This window comes from Chelonoidis abingdonii, chromosome 21, assembly GCF_003597395.2.
Source record: "Chelonoidis abingdonii isolate Lonesome George chromosome 21, CheloAbing_2.0, whole genome shotgun sequence".
Taxonomy (NCBI): domain Eukaryota; kingdom Metazoa; phylum Chordata; order Testudines; family Testudinidae; genus Chelonoidis; species Chelonoidis abingdonii.
The window spans coordinates 6628965-6645623 of NC_133789.1; the positions used below are offsets into that span (position 1 = coordinate 6628965).

Genomic DNA, 16659 nt, shown 5'->3' on the forward strand with positions numbered 1-16659 from the left:
GATTGATTTTTCCTTGTTTTAAGATCCAAGGGGATTGGATCTGGACTCACCAGGAACTGATGGGGGAAAGGAGGGGAGATAGTTAAAATCTCCTTGTGTTAAGACCCAAGGGGTTGGATCGGTGTTCACCAGAAACTTGGTGAAGAAGTCTATCAAGACTATCCAGGGAAGGGAGTAAGTATTTGGGAGTGGGGCAGCAAAACCAAATCTAAGCTGGTAGTTAAGTTTAGAGGTGTTCATGCAGGTCCCCACATCTGTACCCTAAAGTTCAGAGTGGGGAAGGAACCTTGACAACTCTATATGGCTCTTTTGGGTAATGTTGCTCGCTAATTTGGCTCCTGAACCACCGAGGTCTGAATGTCACCATGGTTCACTCTAAAACAAAGTCTAGGTGCATATGTAGAATCAGACTACTATTTAAAGAACTAGCGTACGTCTCTACTAATCCAAATTCCTGGAAAACAGACTGTATGGCAGGTCGTTTAACAAAGTCAACAATGAAACTGCCACTTCCCAATGGCATTTTGATTATAATTTCTGCACTGGCCAACAAGTCTCAAAAACAAAAAAAAGTCCACTAGACTGCAAGTTAAATTAGCTTCCTGAGTTGCCTTCACGAAGCAAAGAATGGAAGATTCTTGAGGAAAAAAATGCAACTGTCCTTCACCACTATAAATCTGTGCTTAGAGATTTATGCTTTTAAAGCAGCACCAAAGCTGAGTCCATTTAATACCAATTGCAGAGTCAACTGATTTTAACCAATCGTAACAAACAATTGTGCTGCCTATAGTGGGAGAGGCTGTTACAGCGAAGCTGCATAACTCTCTATTCTGCCTGCTTTTTCAGGCACTCAGTTTTCTGAGATTCACTTGCTGGGATACTGTCTCAGGTTCGTTTCCTACCCCAGGGTGATAAATTTATTTATTATTATTACTATTTTAGCAAGATGCATTAGCTGGTTTTAAGAATGAGCAAAAGGATATTTTCTACATACTTTCGCAATATTTTTTTCCCCAAACAACTCTACAGCTGAGAGAGTTAGAGTCAGGACAGAGAAAGATGAGCCAGTGCAAACTGTGTTACACCAATGTATAGTCTAGGGGTCCGTACTGGTGTAGCTACACCACTGGCTGAAATCCCAGTACAGACGAAGTCTTTGTCTTGTCTATTTAGATTTAAGATCTTTGGGGAAGGGACTCTCTTACCTTTTTTTTTGGGGGGGGGGGGAAGGGTGGGGCATATAGGTGCTAACATAATACAAGTAATGTATTCCACAAAAAGCACTGGAAACAAAAAGGTGCATGTTTCCAGCACAGACTCTAAACATCCTGTGAAATGTGCAGGGATTGAGGAATGACCGTTTCCTTATGAATCTTGTAAGATAAAAGCTGCACACCTAAAATTTGCAGATAAGGAATTCTCCTCTGCAAACTCTAATGTTCAGAGCAGAGAGCTAACTCCTAGCAGGATCTTGCAAGGTGGATAGGACAGGATGTTCCATTGGTGTCATACTTCCATATTATAAAATTTATTTTCTCTATCTCTTCCCTTCTTAAAATCATGGAGTCCCATCAGTTACAATATTGAGAATCTTAAGGTTGCCCTGATGTGCACGCACATCAGGAAATGATAATTATGGCTGCACATGCAACCTTTAATCTGACCCGTATCCATCTGTAAGGTCTTTGGGGATGGGACTGTCTTTTTGTTCAGTGTTTGTACAGCTTCTAGCTCAACAGGTCCTAGTCCCTGGCTAGGGCTCCTAGGTGCTACAATAATATACATTAATGATATTAATTACATGAACATGTACATTTTCTAGTACTGTGCATAACTATTTTGAACAGGAGAACTGATTACACTGATTTCTATGACATGCACACAGTAAACTTTCTTACACAACCTATTACAGATTAACAACAACAAAGCACTAGTGAAATACACTAGTATACACAAGCCAGTTTTTCAACTAAACTATCACTCTAATTGCTTCATCTCCAAAACGGCACCTAAAGACTGAGGGCTGGAAAGAAAAGGTATAGTAAATGGCTGCTGATTAAATTATTAAAATACATACATTAAAGATAGAAAACATTTTAGAAGTCTAAAAATACTAGATTGTTTTGGCAAATAAAATAGTGTAAAAAGACACCAAAATAAAAAAACAAAACAAGATACTGCCTTGTGTATCTAAAGTTTTACAATTTGATTTGATATAGTGTATTTGGGAAATAGCAGAGGATCATAACTAAAGACTATTATAATGCATCCACACAAGTAGGCGGAATTACAGTTGCACATGTAACCTCAACTTTGGCATTTGATGACTTGAGTGATTAATCATGTAACTTTAATATTCTCTTAACAATAGTTTCGATGACAATTTTAAAAGTGCAAGAACTAAAATTATTCAATAAAAATCTCTACTTCCGATAGGCTTCTCAGATTTTCAGACCGCCCCCCCACACCCCAAAATCATAAGACCACATCTGTAGTGGTCATGAAGATTAATTACAGCTGAACAACTTTTTACATTAGAAAGTGCAAAATCATACGTTAATAGCCCATCAAAACAACCTCCATGAAACTCTCAAAATAATGGAAAACAGTAGTGAAATAGATAAAACCTACAAAGGTTTTATGAAATGAGATAAAACACATACTATATCTTGCATTTCATATGTATATATATTCCTCAAACATAAGACACATACGTTGTCCAAAATTAAAAAAGTTTGCAATCTGTAAGTAATTTATTTGAACATGATCATCAAATTCCCAGTTTATTAATTAGTTATACCTAATGTCATAATGGAGGGACAGCTAGGCCAAACTTGAGTAGCACTACGATCCTGTGCTTCAGGTCACACCATCTGGAGAGGGGAACCGGCCCCAGCCCCATGGGACAGAAACCAAGTACTGTGTGGGGTGAATGCAAGGCATGCTTGCACTCCGACAACACCCTCTCTGAGGAACTGCCCCCTACCCTGGGTTGCAGTGCCAGGGTAGAAGGTGCATATATGGAATAGTGGGTCACTAAAAAGAAAATGCAGTTAGTGGGTCACTTCAGTAAAAAATTTCTGAACCACTGAACTAGACTATAATGAAGGTTTGGTTTGGATGAAACAAGAGTGTTAAAATACACTCAACAGATGTTGAGCTTATTGGACAAGAGTGAAAGTCTTCTAAACATTGAAAAAATTCTGAATTCAGCTGTCCTGTCTTGTGATTTTACTTCTAAAATTTCCCACTATTAGATGGAACAATCTCTTTCAAAAGCAGATTGGCGGTAGAAACGTGGATTTTCAACTTTAAATGCAAAGAAAATAAAGAACAGAGAATTTAAGATTTTGTTCTAATCACACTTCTGACTCTTCTTGTTCTGGGCCCTAACTATGACCTTTGTCTTTGGGATCAATCATGTTAGCTAAATAATAAAGAAGGTCCATACCTTCTTTTCTTCTTGTAGGGTTCCAGTTCTTTGCCATTAATTAGATCAAGCCAGATTTCCACAGAGACTAAGAAAAAAGTGTTATCAAACTATAATTTGTCAAGTCCCACTGAACCCTCCTCCAATACAAGTTTAGTGCTTCTCTGTAGTCCCTTGTTGTATAAAATAGATGCTATATTTTGATCAAAGTCCTCCTCACTCTTATGGCAGCTGGATACAAACACACAGTATTCCTTAGATTTCACCAAAAGATGGGCCACCGAAAAAAGAAAAGAAGCAATTAAATGACTTTTAGGCGCATGAGTGGTTGAGAAAATTTGAGTTTCCACAACGTGCTTCAGGTCTGTATTAGTATTACGTCATTCCCAGGGCTTAAAGAGCATACTGAACACTGAAACATCAGAGGGCTAACGTAAGTGCTCCTGAGAAGACCCTCATCTTCATTTCAATGCTTTTATATAAGAAAATGTCACATATCTCCTTTTTCATACTTTTCTCTGAAATTTTGGATGCTATAGTGAGCAACTGGGACACCATTGTTTTATTTTCAGATACAGAATCAATAGCATTGCATATGGGGGAGTGGTTTGAGCATTGGCCTGCTAAACCCAGGGTTGAGAGTTCAATCCTTGAGGGGGACATTTGGGGATCTGGGGTAAAATAATCTGTCTGGGGACTGGTCTTGCTTTGAGCATGGAGTTGGACTAGATGACCTCCTGAGATCCCTTCCAACCCTGAGATTCTATGATTCTATGTACACATGTCTCTCTTCTATGGCTGCTTGTACTCATTTACTGTGTCATTTCTCAAGTCCCAACAACCTTCCTGCATCAATGACAATGCTAATACCTTTAGTTTATCCTTTGTTTTTTCACTGAAGCATTAAATAGCGGACTTCAAACTGAAATCTGTCTGGAAGAGTATATCCTTAGCAAAATGCATCACTTGTTTCTTTAAAATGCTCATTTTGTGCTACACTGAAAGCAGCACTGCTAGCATAGAAGAAGCTTGCAACTTTATCAAGTTTAAGTCTCTGCCTTTCAGTTGTTTTTACAGCAAAACCATTGATCTTTACCATTTGTGAAGTGTCACAAACACTGACTGCTCCTGAATGAAGCTGATGTTGAAGAGCTTTAACGTTGCTTGTGTAGTCACAGCACACTCTAAAAATACCACCTCCACGAGGGGCGTAGCTCCCAGTACTGGCGCACTGTCTATACTGGTTCTTTACAGAGCTGAAACTTGCTGCACTCGGGGTGTGTGTGTTTTCACACCCCTGAGCAAGAAAGTTGCAGCGCTGTAAAGTGCCAGTGTAGACAAGCCTTTAGTTTCCCCACGTAGTCAGCCCTAAGATGGGTAGACCTTTAACACCACATGGTGGGCCAGAATGGGGGTGGTTTCATTTGGAAGGACTTACTTTCTATAAATGCTGTCCTAGGAGTCACCTTAATTAAAATGTTAACAGTTTTGTTGTTTGACTACAAAATTTTGTCAATTATCCTAAATTATTCATCCTACCAGGTAATGTGGTCCAATACCACCCACCTTTTAGGAGATCCACCATCACAACTTCAATAAAATCTTTACTGTGAGTCCACTATGTTGAGGATTCACTCCACCTGAACACTGGTCTTAACTCATCCCTCCTAGGTTGACAAAACCATCAGACTTCTTTTTGTGTTTGCTTTTTTAAGACATTTTGTCTCACTGCTAGCCTATTAGCAGGTGTTTTATAAATTACAATGTTTTAATAAATTAAACATTCTGATTATTTGATGAGGGAAATAAAAGGTAAAAATCTGCACTAAAATATTAAGCTCTTTCTGAGCTTTGTGGAAGCGTGCATTTAAAACCAACTTTATTTTTTAAACTCATTGCTTCAGAATATTGAAATATGCCCACAGATCAGGGTGTTAAATGTTCTCCCCTGTCCAATAGAGACTTGTACAATAAACTCGTCACACACCTCATATCCACATGCAAAACTGCTCACAATAGGTGCACACTGTTTTATGCACAGTTGGAACCACTTGCGCTTGGAATGTAACTCACTATCATTAAACTGATACTGAGTCCACTCTGCACCGCTATGGTAATAGTGTAGAAAAAGGCTACGCCTGCAATTAATTCTTTTAAAAATCTCCTTCCATTGCCACCAGCAATATTGATAACACCAGTTTGGAGCGTTAGTTTAGATCTGTTACTAGCATTTTAAACCATTCGGTCCCTGAACCCTGCTCAGAGCAGGTCTAGCCAACATAGAGGTTAAGATACAGGTGGCTATGTCTCTATGCTAGTACTACCACCTGTGGAACTGTAGCCACAACAGCAATGGTGAAAAGCTTTTAAGAAAAGATGTTTAGAGTCGACACGTTATAAACGTGCTGATGCAGCCGTCTCACCTGGGTCTGCTTGCACAGTCTCTCAACGCTCCTGCAAACTTTCAATGATCTATATTCCTAATTACTGTACTTTGTTTTGACCTACTGGAGCTTCTGTAAATTATGCATACCAAGTTTGCCTTACAAAGTGAAATGCATGTAAACTTTAGGCTTCTCTTGTTTCAACAAATAAAGAACACGTTTATGCAATACTTCTAACATTTATTATGACAAAACACATTTTATATAGTGAAATGTTATATAGTTCACATCTCATATTTTTTTTGGTACAACACCTCTCCAGTCACGTATTGCCATTCCTACAAAATCCTGCTCTTCAAATCTCTGCTGATAACTATGGGTTAGGTACTCAGAATGCATTAGTACTGCAGCAGTTGGAGGGAGTGTTATGTATGGACATGCTGAACAGGTCTACATCAGCCAGGACGTCCAGTGCAGACACATTGTACCATTTAAATAGTTCATGTCAACCTTTTGTTGGACTGATGCAAAGACATAGATTAGTACTATCTGTTCAGTGGTAGAGATTTAGAGCAGGGTTCTTGGATGCTATTCCCAGTTCTTCCACTAACTCATGCGGTGATGCTGAGCAACTCGCCTCCCCTCTGTGCAAGATCAGGATAGCACACACCTAAGGTTTTTCCATCACTGTATTACTGCAAACCTAACTCACAGGGGCGGGGAAGCTTACATTCATGTTTGCAAAGTGCATTCACATAATTGGACTAAAGTGCCTATATAAGAAACAGTACTTCTGTTACTGGTTCCGAAAGCACATATAACGAAGAGAAGTGATCCTCCTAGAATGACCAATTTGCTTAGGTGGGTGTAACCAGACCCTACAATTTACAAGGAGATAGCAAGGAGAGAGAAGAAGCGCCATAACAAATCCTAGGACGCTTCATGAGAGCGGAAGTGGAAAAACACACTTTTTCCACAGCTTCAAAAATTCATCTGTCTGTGGCAAACAGAAATCTCTCTTAGACATATGCCACCAGCTTATGCATAATCTATGCTTTCATTGTAAAGTAATATATTTCAAGCTCTTATAATTGCAAAAACAACCTTCCAAATATGAACCAAATGTATACTTGATGCACGATCTCCTCTGGAAACAATACACACACCTGCAGTATCTCAGCTACTATTCACAGCTTTGGCAAACCTAGAGTGAAAACTGCAGTAGCAATGGAAGTCTCGAGATTCAGGTCAAATTCACATCTTGGGAAAGCTATGAATAGCTGAAAAGGTGGGCTGAAGAGATATTTACTGGAGACAAGGACCCAAATCAGAGGGTTGACAATGGCTACACTGGAAACACCACCCTTGCAAAAGCAAGATTTCTAGTGTGGGAAAAGTGTAAAAGAAAAAAGGTTAGCGAACATTAAACTGAAACTGCCAGTAAGAACCAAAAAACATGGAGCCACTGAGCAAGAGCCAGGAACTGCACTCTAATAGCAATCCTAGCATTCTCCCCTTTTCCAGTAGTCAGAGGTTTGTGGATGAGGAGAGATGGCTTAGACAGTGAGGAACTTTAACTTCATAGAGTTCTTCGGATTTTAGATGTTTAGATGGCAGGATGAATAGAAGTGGGATGTGAGTGGCTGGATGCACAAACCGATGTCCGTGGGAGAGATTATTGTTAATTATTTTATATCACTCAAATTGGCTAAGTTTACAGAAGATACATAAGATCAGGAACCTGTCTTCAAAGAAAGGTACAAGTTAGAAAAGTAGTAAGGAAGAGAAAAAGATTGATTTAGGGGAGAAGTAGGAGAAATAAAATAGAGAAAGAAGTAGAGAAAGAAAACAGATAAGGGCATGCAAAATAAAGATTTCAGACATGACTGAGGTACATTTTAGGAAAACAAAAAGATAAGACGTTACAATTAATAGCACACAATTTGTTCTGTATCGCTAAAATGCAGGAGCCATGGCTTACAGGCAGATAGGTATAGCATGATAGCAGTGGTGTTTTTTTTACCCTGACTAGTAGGGTTAATCCTTGCACTAGATAGAAGACCTGCACATTTCAAAAACCAGACAAACTAGAGCAGTGGTTCTCAACCAAGGGTACATCAACTCATCCAGATATTTGCCTAGTTTTACAACAGGCTACATAAAAAGCACTAGCAAACTAAAATTTTATACAGATAATGACTTCTTTATACTGCTCTATACACCAAAATGCAAGTACAATATTTATATTCCAGTCAATTTATTTTATAATTATACGGTAAAAATGAGAAAGCAAACAATTTTTGGTACTGCTGTGCTGTGACATTTTTGTCTTTTTATGCCTGATTTTTTTAAGCAAGTAGTTTTTAAGGGAGGTGAAACTTGGGGTATGTAAGACAAATCAGACTCCCGAAAGGGGTACAGCAGTCTGGAAAAGTTTAAAGTCCTAAACTAGAGGGCCATAGCAGCCATTTTTGCCACTACATGACGTGGGCAGGGAAGAGTTATTGCTATGTAATTTGGACCCTGTCTCAAACTTCAAAAGTCATTTCTCTGAACAAGAGCTTGTCTTTTCATGGCATAAGTTTACTGAAAATCATGTAAATCGAAGGCCAATTCCATTCTAGCGCATGTCTCCAGAAAGAAGTGTTATTAACAGTGACCCGGATCAAAGTGCAATGCTATATTACAGGAAATCTAGGCGTACTACTGGTAGCAGATGCCATCCTATTGTGAATTAATGTTTCAACCAACCATATTATCCATGTGCCAATCCTTTCCCAGTGTAAAACTTTAGGAAACCCAGATATGTTCATAGATTTGATCACAGTGAAAGAATAGGGAACCCAGAGAGATGATGATATTAAACTGATCCTATCAATAAATCTATAAGAAATCCTAATTAAATAAGGTTCCTTCACTGAGTTAACTGTAGCTGCACCCCTCAATCCACTAAGATTGAAAAACAAGAGGAATTAGTTGGAGTCAGGGATACAAATTCCATTTTGTATTTTATGAAATGATCTAACTTGCAAGGAATAAACAAAAAACCCACAAAAACAAAGTGTAGGAAGGAGAGTTATTAAAGTTACTGCTTAAAAAAACCAGCTTGCTTGATTTTTTTTAATGTAAGTTGCAAAGAACATTCACCTTTACCTGAAATCCTAAATATGAGAGTATCTGCAGAAGTCGAACACAACTATAGTGATGCTATCAGGACTGTCAGCCTTCAGCGATCAGATTAACATACAGTAAATGTCCCATCTCTTTTCTGATTTAATCTGCTGCCTACACTAACCACTAAAATTCACACTAGGCCTGCCATGTGATTTGACTTCAGACAAGGCATTCATTGAGATATTAATGTCTCAACACCCCTTTCACCACAAGTTCTAAACAGGTTTAAATAAGCAATGCCTCTGAGTAAGTGAAGCATTTGGAGCAGATTTTTACTGTCATCAAAACCAGCCAGCCACAGTGCAACCAAAGTTCCAAAAAGCCCTCTGCATCTGCAAGATTCAGCTATGTTCCAAGTCAAATATTTCCACCTTATTGTGTACAACATTCAAACAAATGAAGGTATGCGGATCATAGAATGCTAGCCCATAAATTTTCAACCATAAAATCTACAGCTGAAAAAAGTTAAGCAGATATGTACTCTTATACTACTTGATTACCAGTCTCCATGATGTGTCTCTAGCTTGGTTACCACCTCAGATATTCCTTTAGAAATAGACTAAAAAGAAGTTTTCAATGTTTGGAAAAGAATGAAAAACTGTTTGACAAGTTTCATCTCAGCTGACAGCAAGGTCCTAATACTGTAGACACAAGAACTCAAATCCCCTTGTCAAGGAAAGCATAGTAGTCATCCTCAATTCTAAAGGCTTATAGCATATTTTTAAAGCACACTTTTTGGCATCCTCCCAAACATTCAGCAAGAAAGAGCAAAGATGCATTTAAATGTTTTTGCAACTATATTGAGAAAACTTTTTTGAAGTTTCATAACCGCATGTTAATTTAACACTAAATCATTTTTGCACTGTAGCAACAAGAAGCAAGCCCATTACGAAACTCTTTCCTATATTCCTTTTAAACACATTTTCCCACAAAAATAATCAAATTTCCAAATTTACGAGTAAAACTGCAAGCAGGAGCTCCAGAAACTCTGAATGTAGCTCTGGTTGCAGCACTTTGCAAAGCTCAGGATGGCTAAAAGCTGAGTGCTTCTCCTGGGAGAAAACTATTGGTCCAAAACCTCCTTAGGGAAGAGTGTCTGAAAGTGTCAAGGAAACTAATGCAAGCTGTTTGTACTAATGAGTTTGAGCTGCTGGCACTACAGCTACCTCAAGAGTTTCACTCCCTCTGCAATTGTCCTCCAAGAGGGTGGAATGATATAAATCACTCAGTTTTATGAAGCCTCATAAAAAAAAATTGTATCACTGCTCATTTAGAAGATTAAAATTTAAAATGAACTAAATTACAAAGGTTTTCTTTTTTAAAATAACATTACCGTTAGGGTAATTTATTTGAATTTTACAAAATTGCAGAACTTGATCCTGCAAATGCTTAAGGAGATACATAACTTTACTGACATGACTCACTTAAAGTTAAGCATGTACACAAGTATTTGCAGCATCTGAGAGAAAAACTGTATTTCTATTAAATATTTAGAAGTATAAAATTTGTTACTTCAAAACAAACAATAGCATCAGTGTTAATAATGAAAAGTTATTTAGACTTACAATACAATAAAGTTAATATGAATATTATATACATATACACACACACAAAAATAATATCTGAAGTTAGGATCCTAAACCCATATTTAAGGGTAGGATATTCTAAAGCATCTATGGAACTCAAATATAAATCCCAGTGACTTCAAACACTGATGGAGAAGTAATAGTTTGGCTGAACTATTTTAGCATTCCTGACTTATAAAAGTTCAATATAACCAAAGATGGCATAAGGCTGCAGTTACAGTATGGGGTATTTGCTTATCAATTCTGTGACTGGATTTGTGTTCTTTCAGTAAAAATATTAACCATGCCCTAGACTTATGTTTTTCCGTATAGATCAGGGGTTGGCAACCTTACAGAAGTGGTGTGCTGAGTCTTTATTTATTCACTCTAATTTAAGGTTTCACGTGGCAGTAATGCATTTTAATGTTTTTAGACGATCTCTTTCTATAAGTCTAAAATATATAACTAAATTATTGTTGTATGTAAAGGTTTTTAAAATGTTTAAGAAATTTCATTTAAAATTAAATTAAAATGCAGAGCCCCCTAGACTGGGGGCCAGGACCCGGGCAGTGTGAATGCCACTGAAAATCAGCTCATGTGCCACCTTGGCATGCGTGCCATCGGTTGCCTACCGCTGGTATAGATGAACCTTTTAAATATGAAGCTTCTTAATAGACAAAATTTCCATGTAAAATCTGAAATTCTACTAACAATTGGGAAGTTAAGTAAACATACAATAATCTACTTTAGTAATTTAAAATAAAATGGTTAGAATGTAAAGAACTAGCAACACACAAATATTTTTTAAAAATTGTAGGGTTTTTTTTAAATTATGATTTTATCCAGTTTGTCTTCCGGTACAAGCCAAGTGCTGGATCTCACAGGAAGACAACAGTTCACATAGCAGAGCACATTACATGACTAGCTGCTCTATGTTGTAGGAATTTAAGTAAATAGTTAGAAAAAGTTCTATAATATTAACGCAAAGAAGCAGGTTTTTAGAAGAGATTATCTTCTCAACAAGTTGCCACTTCTTTGCCCCTACAAAAGAAATTTAACATAACAGGAACAATAGGTTTGCTTTTTGTACAGGCATATTATGGAACTAGTATATACAGAATGCTAAATAAACGTAGGTAATTTCTGGCATGCAGTTTCGAAATCGCCTAAAACATTTCTATCCCTGTCTCAGGAATATGTTGTCTGCACGCTACTCTTCAATTAAACATTCATATATAAAACATGATAATAAGGATGAAAGATGTTCTCTTGTTTACTGAGGTCTATCCAATTTTAGTTGCATGAATTTAAAGGATTTTTTCACCACCTCTTCCTGAGGCTAACACTACATAAGCTCCTCTACCTCTAAATGGGGAAGAAACTTCCTGTGTGTGTACACACAGTTTTCCCCTTTATGTGCAGTTACTCAACTCTAATTATAGTATGATAGTCTCACATTCCCTAACACTAACACTCAGACAACAAAAGCAGATTCTCCCAGCATCCTATATGTCCAAATTGATACGCACCTCTACTCTGACATAACGCTGTCCTCGGGAGCCAAAAAAAATTCTTACCGCATTATAGGTGAAACCACATTATATTGAACTTGCTTTGATCACCCAAGGTGTGCAGCCCCGCCCCCTGGGGCACTGTTTGATCAGGTAATATCTGATTTCGTGTTATATCAGGTTGCATTATATCAGGGTAGAGGTGTACTGCCCTTAAAATATAGCTAACTTCTTACTAAACTAGAGATCACCTCATGAAAGATGTATTTGGAAAAACTAAACCTCTGTATTTTCACATTGGCATCAAACAAACAAAAAAGCAATACCACTTAACCCAGCAGATCATTTAAAATAGGTACTAGCTTAAATGTGCAAGCTGAATAGCTTCGGCTAGTGTAAATGACACAAGTCCAAGTTATAAAGCTAAACAATTACACAAGCTACTTCATACTACAGCTTTATTTTCATTCTGAAATGAACTTCACAAATACACCAGATCTATTTTTTTACAGGTCAGTTCTGAAGTTGGTAGCTGGAGAAACCCAAGTCACTAGATACAATTCTGAAAAAAACTGAATGCAGCTCACTAAAAATTTTTACAATAATAAATGTATAAAACCCCTCTCCCCAGGCACTCCACAACTGCATAATCACAAAGTCAATATAAACTACTAAATGATTTCACGTTTTACAATCTCTCAATTGTACACTTCTGAGAAGCCTCCTATCCAACATCTGCATCACCCTGACTTATGGCATCAATATCAAGATTTGAGCATAAACTGTCTATGGCAGGGACTGGGTTCTCCTTTTTTCATACAGCACAAAGACACTGTAGGTGCTTGATTAATTACCATAAAACAGACCAAGTATCTTAAGCAGGTGAAAACTGGAGGGAAAAGACTCTAAAAACAAGGTACCACTGGTTATACTAAAACCATGTTAAGTGGAAAGGGATGATTTTTTTAAAACCAAAAATAGTGTATAAAAAGTCATTAAAGATACTATACTTTTTAAATGAGATTCTCAACCCCACCCCCATCCTTTTTCCATAACACAGTCTGTGAACCCAGAACCCACACCAATGCAATTCAGTACAGGTATATCAGAGCTTAACCAAGTGGATGCACAAGGCAAACCTCCACATTAAGACCACGTGAACAAACAAGGCAGGCAGTCAATGCCATGACAAATCAAGGTGCATCAGACCATCTTTCACAAATCAATGCTTGCACATTAGAGCATCTCCTCTATTCAGTGCACACACGCCAGCATCATTCTCCTGATTCATCACGCATATACCACTGTCAACAAAGCATGTGCCAGTTGCCATTCCCAGAACAATAAGGCGCAGGTCATCCTCTGAAAAAATGCACATCTCTCATAACCTCAGTGCACACACTACCTCCCCCACTTTCTGAGATCACTTCTACACCCAGACCCAAAACCTCAGGCATATTTAAAAAAAGTGCACATATAATACTGCTATGCTTAACCATTTCATTTTTGCAATGCAGGTACAGTACCAAGATATTCACAGATCCATGAGCCGCACACAAGCCAGCTCCGTACAGACTGAAACATGCATACTGCATGATTTGTCCTGGGATCATCAAGGCAACGTGCCTTATGGAGTGACTGAAGAAACTAGAAAACATTGCCCACACCCCTTGACAGCCCTAGAGTAAAAATCATCGGGGAGGGGGAGAGAAAAAGAAGATAGATACATTTCCCCTCCCCACACAACCCCATAACAACTCCAGAACCAGCAGCAGAGGAGGGAAGGGGATGCATTTAACAGCCCCCACGCATCCCTGGCAATCTGGGGCACGCACACACAGTGGGTGGCGGGTGCACTGCTCGCAGGTGACAGGGTGAAGAGGTTGTACCTGATCGCTCCATTGCCCCACACTTATCCCGCCGCTCCAGAGAAGAAGGAAGGCGAGACCCAGGCATATCGTCGAGCGAAGGGAGGGGGTGTGTGGAAATGCAACCCCCCCCCCGCCCCCAGCTCAGTGTAAGATGCAGCAAGAGAAGGGTTACTTGCTTCATGCAACTCAGTCCCCACCTGTCCGGGCTACCAGCAGCTGGTGCAACCCCCCTTTCCCCCCATACGACCCCTCTGCCCCAAGGTGCAGTAACTAGTGCACGCCCCGCGCACCCCAGGGTGCACCTCCCCCGGGGCTTCACCTGCTGCAGCCTCCCCGCTGCCGCCGGCGCACCCCACTCCCCCCAGGCCGGGAAGCGACTCTGCTCAAGTTCCTTCCCCCCTAAGCCTGGGCCTAGCGCTACCAGCCGGCTGCCCCCAGGCCCGACGGGGGTCCCCAGCCGGGCGGGCGGCCCACACTCACCCAGGCCGAGCCCCTCTTGGCCACCTCCGCCGCCGTCCATGCCGGGCGGTGGAGGAGAGGGAGGGAGGGGGGCGGGCGCCAGGGGCCCTCCCTCCCGCTCAGCCCCCGAAGCCGCCGCCGCGGCGCTCGCGTAGCTGCCGCCTCGCCCAGGCGCCGCCGCCGGCGCGCGGCTCCGCTCCCTAAGCACGCACGCCGCCGCGCGCTACGTGGCCGCGCCGCACGCCAGTACGCGCGGACATCAGGCTCGAGCGCGACGCGTATGAGGGGGGCAGGGAGGGGAGGGGGAGAAAAGGGAGCGAAAAGAGGAAGTCGCGCGCTGAGGCGCCTACGCGCCGCTTTGCATGCCTGTCGCGCCGCGCAGGCCCCATAGGCGGCGGCGGCGCGAGGGAGGGACGAGGACGAGGACGGACGTGGCGCCTGCGCATAGGGCGGCCCTGTGCTCCCTTCTGCCAGCTAATCGTGAAGGTCCAGCTGGGGGGAGGAAACCGAGCGCGCGGGAAGCGGGCGGCACGCAAACGCACACGTGAGAGGCTCGCCCTGGGGCCAAATGGGTGCATATTACTGGGCCTCAGCAGGGGAAGGGGGGGGAGCAGTGCTTGAGGAGTGGGGCTCAGGGGGTTGAGTGTGGGAATAGGCCCTGGCCTTGGAAGGGGGGATGGGAGTGTTTGAGGGTCAGGGGGTTGGAGGGTTGCCAGCCTCGGAAGGGTGGTGTGGGGCTCAGCGGGTGGACGTTGTGTGCCCAGCGCTTGGAAAGGGATGAAGTGTGGGCTCAGGGGTTGGAGTGGCCCACTCCTCGTGCCAGCTCTCGCCCCCTGAAGTAGCACGGGTCCACACCCATCCCCATTTCGCGCTAAGGCCAGGGCGCTATTCCCCCCACTGCCAACCCCCTGGCCCCATCTCTAGGCACTGCTGCGGCTCCTCCACCCTTGACCCTGACTGGAGCCCGAGTATACACCAATTTGGCCCGTTGGAGGGTGCCTCTCACGTGTGCGGCCGGAACCGTCCCCAGCCGCTCGGATCTCCCCGAATGCAGCTCGGACTGTTCACTTGCTGCGAGAAAGTGGGAGCAGACAGGGCCGGCCTATGGCGCATGCGCCAAATCTGGCCGGTCCTCGTCCTCGTCCCTCCCCGCGCCGCGCCGCGAGTGCTGGGGTCTGCGCGCGGAAGTGGGCGTGAAAGGCTCAGCGGCGCGGAGCGCTCGCGCGCAGGGCTTCCCTCTGCTATCGCTGGCTCTTTTTTCTCCCCTCCCCTCCCTGCCCCCCTCATCGCTCTGCGCTCGAGCCTGAGCGCTGAGGATGGCTGCGGCGCCACGTGCGCTCGGCGGCGGGGCTCGGCCGCCTTGGAGGCTGGGGAGGCGGGGAGCAGGGCGCAGTTCCGGGCGGGCGTGGCGGGGCCTTGGGCCTGAGCGGCAGTGTGACGCGATCGTCGCCGCGGCGGGCCCTGCACGCTGCGCGGGGCTGAGGCTGGGATGGGGGAGGGCTCTGGCGACGTCCGCCTCCCTCTCCTCCAACGCCGGAATGGACGCGCGGAATTGTGGGCAAGAGGGTCGCGTGGTGGTGCCAGCCTGGGTAGATGAGGGGAATGGCTGTGTGGGCTGTCAGGGGCGCGCGCGCGTCTGCGGAGTGGCTGGGGGGTGAACCCCCCCCCCGGGGGCCGCGCCTGCCGTGGTGGGCGAAGCGGCTGGTAGCTGGGCGGTTGTGCCAGGGGTTAGGGCTCAGGGAAGAACTTGGAGGGTCAGATGGTTCAGCTTGTCCGCCTGGGGGTGCCGTGCGTCTGTTGGCCGGCGCGCTGGTGCAGCGTTGCTGGGCGCTCGAGTGTGGAGCAGTGGGTGGAGTAGGCGGTGCGCGACGGCTTGGATAGCGAGCCGCCCCAATGTGGGGTGTGGTGCGGGGGGCTCGTCCAGGACTGGAGTTTAGGCTGGTAGTTGAGGGGTGCGCAGCCAGTTGGAGGGAGTACGGGGGGTGTGAGTGTGGGGGTCAGGGGGTCTGCAGTGGGTGCCAGCCTTGGAAGGGGGATGGGTGTGGGGCTCAGGGGGTTGGAGTGGGTGCCAGCCTTGGAAGGGGGGTGGGTGTGGGGCTCAGGAGGGTAGGTGCTCAGCACAGTAGGCTGGGGTGATTGCTTGGCTTGGAGGAGGGCTGGTGGGTGTTGATCAGTGGGTTAATTATTATTGTTAATGATTAATTTTCTTTGCACTTTTAAGAAACCTAAAACTACTGTAAACCTGCAAATCTTCCCATCGTAAAT

At 43.0% G+C, this 16659-nt stretch overlaps 1 protein-coding gene across 1 annotated transcript in view; it reads right to left on the minus strand.

Moving 5' to 3' along the window:
* Window positions 1-14526, minus strand: part of ZNF652 (zinc finger protein 652) — a 38217-nt gene extending 23691 nt beyond the window's left edge. The window contains exon 1 of the mRNA XM_032791481.2: window positions 14416-14526. The gene's annotated coding sequence lies outside the window, so the exon portion shown is untranslated. The remainder of the gene's footprint in view (window positions 1-14415) is intronic.
* Between the last annotated feature and the right edge of the window lie 2133 nt (window positions 14527-16659).